Genomic DNA, 8,232 nt, shown 5'->3' with positions numbered 1-8,232 from the left:
GAGAAACATCGATCAGCTGCCTCCTGCACACCCCCCACTGGGGATGTGCCCAAAACCAAGGTACATGCCCTTGACCGGAATCGAACCTGGGACCCTTGAGTCCCCAGGCCGACGCTCTATCCACTGAGCCAAACCGGTCAGGGCCATTTTTAATTTTTTGAGGAAACTCCATACTGTTTCCCACAGAGGCTGCACCAGTCTGCATTCCCACCAGTGTACTAGGATTTCCTTTTTTCCACTTCCTGGCAATTGTTGTTTTATTTTTTTAAATATATTTTTATTAATTTTGGAGAGGAAGGGAGAGGGAGAGAGAGAGAAATATCAATGATGAGAGAGAATCATTGATTGGCTGCCTACCTGGGCATGTGCCCTGACCGGGAATCGAACTGTGACCTTCTGGTTCACAGGTCAATGCTCAACCACTGAGCCACACCGGCTGGGCTATTTGTTGTTTTGTTGATGGTAGTCATTCTGGCAGATGTGAGGTGATACCACATTGTAGTTTTAATTTGCATCTCTCTGATGATTAGTGACATTGAGTATTTTTTCATATGTCTGTTGGCCATCTATATTTCCTCTTTAGAGAAGTGTCTATTCAGGTCCTTTGCCCATTTAAAAATTTTTTTATCTTTATTGTTGAAAGTATTACAGATGTTCCTTCCACCCCTCCCCCCCATTGACTCCCTCTATTCTGCTCCCACTCCTCCCTCTTTGCTCATCCTATATAATAAAAGCCTAATATGCTAATCATCTGACCATTCGACCAGTCGCTATGGCATGCAGTGACCACCAAGGGGCAGACACTCTTACCAGTAGGTTCACTCTTACATCTGCTGCTGGGGTCCAGCCAATGGGGACTGGATGAGATGGGCCGGACACGCCGTAGAGCCCTCCCAGGGTCCCTTCTCTGCTGGCCAATCTCTCACTGTCCCTCCCCGGCCTCTAAAATATTTCTTCTAATTAATTTCCTTTCAGTGTGTATGAATCAGTGCACTGGGCCTCTAGTATATATATATATATTTTTTTTTCTTAATCCTCACCTGAGGATATTTTTCCGTTGATTTTTAGGGAGAGTGGAAGAGAGAGGGAAAGACAAAGAGAAACATCAATGTGAGAGAGATACATCAATTGGTTGCCTCCTGCACATGCCCTGACCAGGGCCTGGGCTGGGGAGAAGCCTACAACCTAGGTATGGGTCCTTGACTAGAATCAAACCTGGGACCCTCCGCAGGCTGATACTCTATCCACTGAGCCAAACTGGCTAGGGCTCCCTTTGTCCACATTTTAATAGGACTATTTGTCTTCCTGGGTTGAGTTGTACGAGTTCTTTGTATATTTTAGAAATTAAACCCTTATCATTGGCAAGTATGTTTTCCCATATAGTGTGTTCCCTTTTCATTTTGTTGATGTTTTCTTTTGCTGCGCAGAAGCTTTTTAGTTTGATGTAGCCCCATTTGTTTATGTTTTCCTTTGTTCCCTTTGCCCTAGGGCAGTGATGGTGAACCTTTTGAGCTCAGCGTGTCAGCATTTTGAAAAACCCTCACTTAACTCTGGTGCCGTGTCACATATAGAAATTTTTTGATATTTGCAACCATAGTAAAACAAAGACTTATATTTTTGATATTTATTTTATATATTTAAATGCCATTTAACAAAGAAAAATCAACCAAAAAAATGAGTTCGCGTGTCACCTCTGACACGCGTGTCATAGGTTCGCCATCATTGCCCTAGGGGAAGTATTAGAGAAAATACTTCTATGTGAAATGTCTGAGATTTTACTGCCTATGTTTTCTTCTAGGATTTTCATGGTTTTATGACATACATTTAAGTCTTTTACCCATTTTGAATTTATTCTTGTGTATGGTGTAAGTTGGTGGCCTACTTTCATTTTTTTTTTTATATGTATCTGTCCAATTTTCCCAACACTATTTATTGAATAGACTATCTTTACTCCATTATGTGCTCTTGCCTCCTTTGTCAAATATTAATTGACCACATTGGCATGAGTCAATTTCTGGGGTCTCTGTTCTATTAGTTTATATGCCTGTTCCTGTGCCAGTACCAGGCTGTTTTGATTACAATGACTTTGTTTGATATCTGGTATTGTGATTCCCTCTAATTTTGTTCTTTCTCAAGATTGCTGCAGCTATTCAGGGTCTTTTTTGGTTCCATATAAATTTTTGGAATGTTTGTTCCAAATCTGTGAAATATGCCATTGGTATTTTAATAGGGACTGCATTGAATCTGTAGGTTGCTCTGGGTAGTGTGGACATTTGAATGTTAATTCTTCCAACCCATAAACATGGTATATGCTTCCACTTGTTTGTATTTTTCTCTATTTCCTTTGTAATGTCCTATAGTTTTCTGAGTACAGGTCTTTTAGTTCCATGGTTAGGCTTATTCCTAGGAATCTTATTTTTTTTTGTTGCAGTGGTAAATGGGATTGTATTTTTAGTTTCTTTTTCTGAGAGATCATTATTGGTGTATAAAAATACCATCAATTTCTGGATATTAATTTTGTATCCTGCTACATTGCCGAATTCATTTATTAAATCTAGTAGTTTTTTGGTGGAGTCTTTAGGATTTTCTATGTACAATATCATGTCATCTGTGAATCATGACAGTTTTACTCCCCCTTTCAAATTTGGATGCCTTTTTAAAATATATTTTATTGATTTTTTACAGAGAGGAAGGGAGAGGGACAGAGAGTTAGAAACATCGATGAGAGAGAAACATCGACCAGCTGCCCCCTGCACCCCCGCCGCTGGGAATGTGCCTGCAACCAAGGTACATGCCCTTGACCGGAATCGAACCCGGGACCCCCAGTCCGCAGGCCGACACTCTATCCACTGAGCCAAACAGGTCAGGGCTTGGATGCCTTTTATCTCTTCTTGTCCCGTCGCTGTGGCTAGGACTTCCAGGACTATGTTGAATAAGAGTGGTGAAAGTTGACAACCCTGTCATGTTCCTGATCTTAGGGAAATGCTTTTAGTTTTTGCCCATTGAGTATGATGTTGGCTGTAGGTTTGTCATATATGGTCTTTATTATGTTGAGGTATGATCCCTCTATTCCCACTTTGCTGAGAGTCTTTATCAGAAACACTTCTGGATTTTGTCCAATTTTTTCTGTGTCTATTGATATAATCATTACCCTTCATTTTGTTTATTGATGTATGCTGTTTATTGATTTGTGAATCCTTTATATTTCTGTGATGTCAGTTGCTACTTTGCCTCTTTCATTTCTGATTTTATTTAGGTTCTTCTCTTTGTTTCTTTTCTTTTTAAAAAATATGTTTTTTTTTATTGATTTTTAGAGAGAGAGGGAGGGAGAGGGATAGAGAGATAGAAACATTTGTTGAGAGAGAAACCTAGGCATGTGCCTTGACTGGGAATTAAATCATGACCTCTTGCTTCCTGGGTTGATGTTCAACCACCAAGCCACACCTCCCAGGCCTTCTCTTTGTTTCTTGATGAATCTAGCTAAAGGTTTGTCAATCTTTTCAAAGAACCAGCTCTTAGTTTCACTGATCATTTGTATTGTGTTTTTAGTCTCTATGTCATTTATTTCCACTCTGATCTTTATTATTTCCTTCCTTCTACTTACTCTGGGATTTCCTGTTGTTTCCTTCCATTCTTCCTTCCTTTTTAATTGCTATTGATTGATTTTAGAGAGGAAGGAAGGAAGGGAAGAATGGGGAGAGAGATAGAAACATCGGTTTGTTGTTCTACTCATCCATACATTTATTGGTTGATCTGGTATGTGACCTGACTGGGGATCGAACCCACAACCTTGGCATATTGAGACAATGCTCTAACCAACTGAGCTATTTGGCCAGGGCTGCTTTTCTCTTTCTAATTCTTTTAGGTGTAGGGTTACATTGTTTATTTGAGCATCTCTCTTGTTTCTTGAGGTAGGACTATAATGCTATGAACTTCCCTCTCCGGACTGCTTTTGCTGTGCCCCATAGATTTTGGGTTGTTGTGTGTTCATTTTCATTTCTTTCTAGGAAGTTTTTGATTTCTTACTTGATCTCATTGGTAACCCATTCATTGTTTACTAACATGCTATTTAGCCTCCATGTGTTTCAATGTTTTTGAGTTTTTAAATGTAATTGATTTTTAGTTTCATGCCATTGTGATTTCAGAAGCTTTTTGATATGATTTCAATCTTCCTGAATTTGTTCATACTGATTTTGTGTCCTAACATGTGATCTGTCTTTGAGAAGGTTCCATATGCACTTGAGAAGAATGTATATTCTGCAGCTTCGGAATGAAGTGTCCTGTAAATATCAGTTAAAGCCGTCTCATCTAGTGTGTTGTTTAAGGCCTCTGTTTCCTTGTTGATTTTTTTGTCTAGAAGATTTATCCAGTGATATCAGTGGGATGTTAATACTATGTTTGTATTGCTGTCAATCTCTTCCTTAAAGTCCTCCAAGAGGGTTTTTTTTTTTATGTGTAGGTGCTCCTATATTGGGTGCATATATATTTACAAGGGTTATATTTTCTTATTGGATCGATCCCTTTAGTATTATGTACTGACCTTCTCTCTCTCTCTCTCTCTCTCTCTCTCTCTCTCTCTCTCTCTCCAAAGACCACACCATTTATTTACAAAGGCCAATGTGGGAGCTGAGGGAAGGATGGAGAGGAGCCATGCAGACATCCTCTCTGGATTGCTTGGGACTCTTTCCCACTTGGAGAAAATTCTGTTTCTCATGCCTCCATATTCTCAGCCATGGGCCCTCCGAACAGCTGGGCTAAGTAGCAGAGAGAGGAGGTGATATGAGCCTCCTCTGTGCTCCAACATAGTCACGTCCAGTTCCAGATCACAGGCAGCATTGCCAGCCCCTCCTCTCCTCTCCTGTCTCCAATAGAACTCTCTGGCCTGGAGGGAACAGTGAAGAACTCAGAGGGCAGGGCCAGGGCCTCTAGATGAAAAGACCCTCCACCATTCCCTGAAGCAATCAGGAGAGGGGTGTAAGGGTGTTGGTCACAGCCCTGGTAGAAGGAGTATCCACAGCATCCAGAGGCCCAAGGAACGTGGCTCCCTGGGCTGTACATATTCCGGCCCTAGACTAGCCCGTTTGCCTATTTCTCTGGTGGGGGGGAGATCTGAACCAGAAATCAGCAAAGAATCCACTTCCCCTCAACCCACATGCACCCCACCACCACACACACTCACTGCTGAACCAGAACCCAATCCACTTCATGTCTTTTGAGGGGGGCTCAAATCACTGGTACCTGGGGACACAGACAGGTCCTGGATTCATGGAAATGTGTGTGTGTGTACATAAGCATGTGTGTTTGAGGAGATGGAGCCAGTATGGCCCCTTGTGAGCCATCTCTCTTAGCTTCATTGAGCCCCTTTCAACTCAGGCTACATTAGCATCTCCAAGTCTCCTCTGCCTCGTGGGAACCAGGACTCTCCTGCCTAATAGAGCAATTAGTGCTCCCACTTCCTGTCAATTCAACTTCCAAGCCTTTTCCTCAGGCTGTTTTGCCCATTCCCTCCTCCAGAAATCTCATGCCCTTCTCCTGGGCACCAGTCTCTGTTGGTTAATTCCTAGTTCAAACGACTGTGTCTTAGCTCCTCCTTCAGACCGGAAGAACAGGCATCTTCCTCCCCTGGGGTCCCAACAGACCCCATGGAAAAGCACTTCAGGGGCGAGATGGAAAATCTCAGCCTGCTTCACCTGCCCCTCCTTCCGAGGACGGAGTTCTAGCACTGGTTAGGCTGGAGGTGAGAGGGGATGGGGAAAGAGAGAAGAGAGTTACCAAAAGTAAACACAGACCAGCGAACCCTAGTGGTGCAGGTGAAAGGCCATGTTCCATAACCAGTCGGTTCCTCCTTCAACTCTGTGCTGCCACGGAGAAGTGTGAAGACTGCAAAGGCGGTTGTGGGCCAATCAACAAACTGTGAAGACCGTTAAATAGTTCTGCTCAAGCAGGAGCAGGAGAGAAGATTCTGGAAGAGATGTAGAAGCAGAGCTGCAGGGCTGGGTCCACGCCTCTAAGGCCACCCTGTGTCTGGAGAGGACAGGAAGAAGACAGGGCTGACAGCTGCAGAGGGAAGGCACTGACAGGAGCCAGAGGCTGGCATCCAGGGAAGGGAGAAGCAGGAGGCACGGCCACAGGATTAGGAGAGCCCAGAGCCCAGGAGTCTCTCAGTGGCCGCATTGGTGCCCCCTCCTGTGGCGATCAGTGCCTGCAGGTTAGCCTCGCCGTTGATGAAGCCCATGGCGTTGAGCTGATCTAGCTGCGGCTGGAATCTCACTTCCGGGGTCTGCACCTGTGAGTTTCCACTTCCTGCCCAAAGCTGGGTCATCTGCTGCATGAGCTGCTGCTGAGCACTGGAAGCCCCTGTGGGAGAAGTGGCTGGTGGGGCCGGTGAGGAGGTGGGGGCCTCGGGTGCAGGCCCAGCATTGCTGCTTGCTGAGGGTGCGAGGGTCTGGGACATCCCGAAGGAGCCAAGGCTGGGTATCAGCCCCCCTCCCCCCCTCCGGGGGAGCGGGGAAGGGGGAGGGCTCAGTTTGCAAGGTCTGCAATCCCTGCTGGGTCTGCAGCAGCGCCTGCATGGCATGGGGATTGGAAGGAGGGAGGGTGACTCTGGGTTCTGCATCCGCTGCAGGAAGCCTGGGAGCTGCAGGCGGAGCTGCTCCTGAAGCTGGGGGTTCCCCGCGAAGTGCGGCACGTTCACCATCAACTGAGCGGCAAAGTCAGGGTTCTGGGCAAGTGTCTGCATCATGCTGCGCGCGTGGGGGCAGAGATCATGTTCTGCATCAGCTGGGGGCTCTCTGAGATCTGCTGGAGCAGGGCCTGCACTTCCAGGCTGTTGCACATCCCTGACCCCAGGCTGGTCGCATTGATCCCAAAGGGGTTCGAGACTGTCGGGTGCACCAGGCTGGTCGCGGATCCTCCGGTGCCCTCCCCACCGGACCTGGGGGCCTGGGAGGTGGGGGTTGGGGGCTCCAGGGGTTTGGGAGGGGCTCTCGATTCTCAGTCCTCAGAGGCTGGGAAGATGAGCTGTCAGAGTTCCCGGCCAGGGAAGGCAAGGGGTTGTTGCCAAACTGTTTCCGGCCGGCACTGAACTTGGGCTCCTGATGTCAGTGTACATGCGGCGGAGGGCGCTATACCCTCCAGGGATGCTCCCCGGGTTGCTGAGGGCCCGGTCCTGGTTCCGCATCATCGCCTGCCCCATGAGCTCGGGGTTGTTGAGCATGTGGCTGATCTCAGGGTTCCGCTCCATCAGCTGCTGCATCTGGGGGTTGGCCATGATCATGTGGCGCATCAGGTCAGGGTTAGACATCATGTCCTGGACCAGGGGGTTCTCCATGATCTGCGACAGCATCTCGGGATTGGACATCAGTTGCCTCTGCATCTGTTGCTGCAGCTCCATGAAGTTGGCGGAGCCCAGACCCAGGCTGCCCAGGCCTAGGATGCCCCCATAGCTAGAGCACATGGATGTGGTAGCATTGGGAGGCCATCCCCAACCCCTGGGGAGGGACCTCCCCCACTGCTCCCCCTGCTCCCACTGCCAGCATCCAAAGTGGCACTGCCAGAGGTGGGGGGCTGGGCAGGGGTGGCAGGTGAAGCAGCGTGGTGGAGGTGCTGAGGCAGGTTCTGGAGTAGAGGGGGGAGAAGCAGAGGCAGCAGCTGGATCTGGAGTGACCAGATGGACAGAAAGCCCAGCCTCGATTCCGTGCTGGTTCAGTGTGTCCCATCCTTGAGGATCTTGCCTGTGAAGTCAGGACCAGCTGGTCCTGCTGAGCCTTAAACCTCCGGGAGATTTCCTCTTCGAACTCCTTGACTGAGGCACGATGACTGATCACAATTTCCTCCTTGTCCTTGGGGGTCTTGACGGTGACCCGAATGGGGGGCCTTGTCTCAGCCCTGCTCGGCTCTGCCATGCTGCCGCTGCCACCCCGCTGCCTGCCAGCACGCCCCGGCTCCCCCTTCTCTGTCTCTTTTATGACTTTTTTGAAGTCTATTTTGTCAGATATGAGTATTGCTACCCCAGCTTTTTTTTTTTCATTTTCATTTGCATGGAAAATTTTTTTCATCCTTTGACTTTCAGCCTGTGTGTATCTTTGCTCTGTGTTGGGTCTCCTATAGACAGCATACATTTGGGTTATGTTTTCTTATCCACTCAGCTAGCCTAAGTCTTTTGATTGGATCATTTAATCCATTTATGTTTAGGTTATTATTGACTAGAGGCCCAGTGCACGAAATTCATGC

At 47.0% G+C, this 8,232-nt stretch overlaps 1 pseudogene; it reads right to left on the bottom strand.

Moving 5' to 3' along the window:
* Positions 1-6,133: 6,133 nt before the first annotated feature.
* Positions 6,134-7,944, bottom strand: LOC102256570 (annotated as a pseudogene).
* Positions 7,945-8,232: the final 288 nt, after the last annotated feature.

This window comes from Myotis brandtii, unplaced genomic scaffold, assembly GCF_000412655.1.
Source record: "Myotis brandtii unplaced genomic scaffold, ASM41265v1 scaffold767, whole genome shotgun sequence".
Lineage (NCBI taxonomy): Eukaryota > Metazoa > Chordata > Mammalia > Chiroptera > Vespertilionidae > Myotis > Myotis brandtii.
Note: the sequence above shows the minus strand (reverse complement) of the source record. Positions and strands in the feature narration are given on the sequence as shown.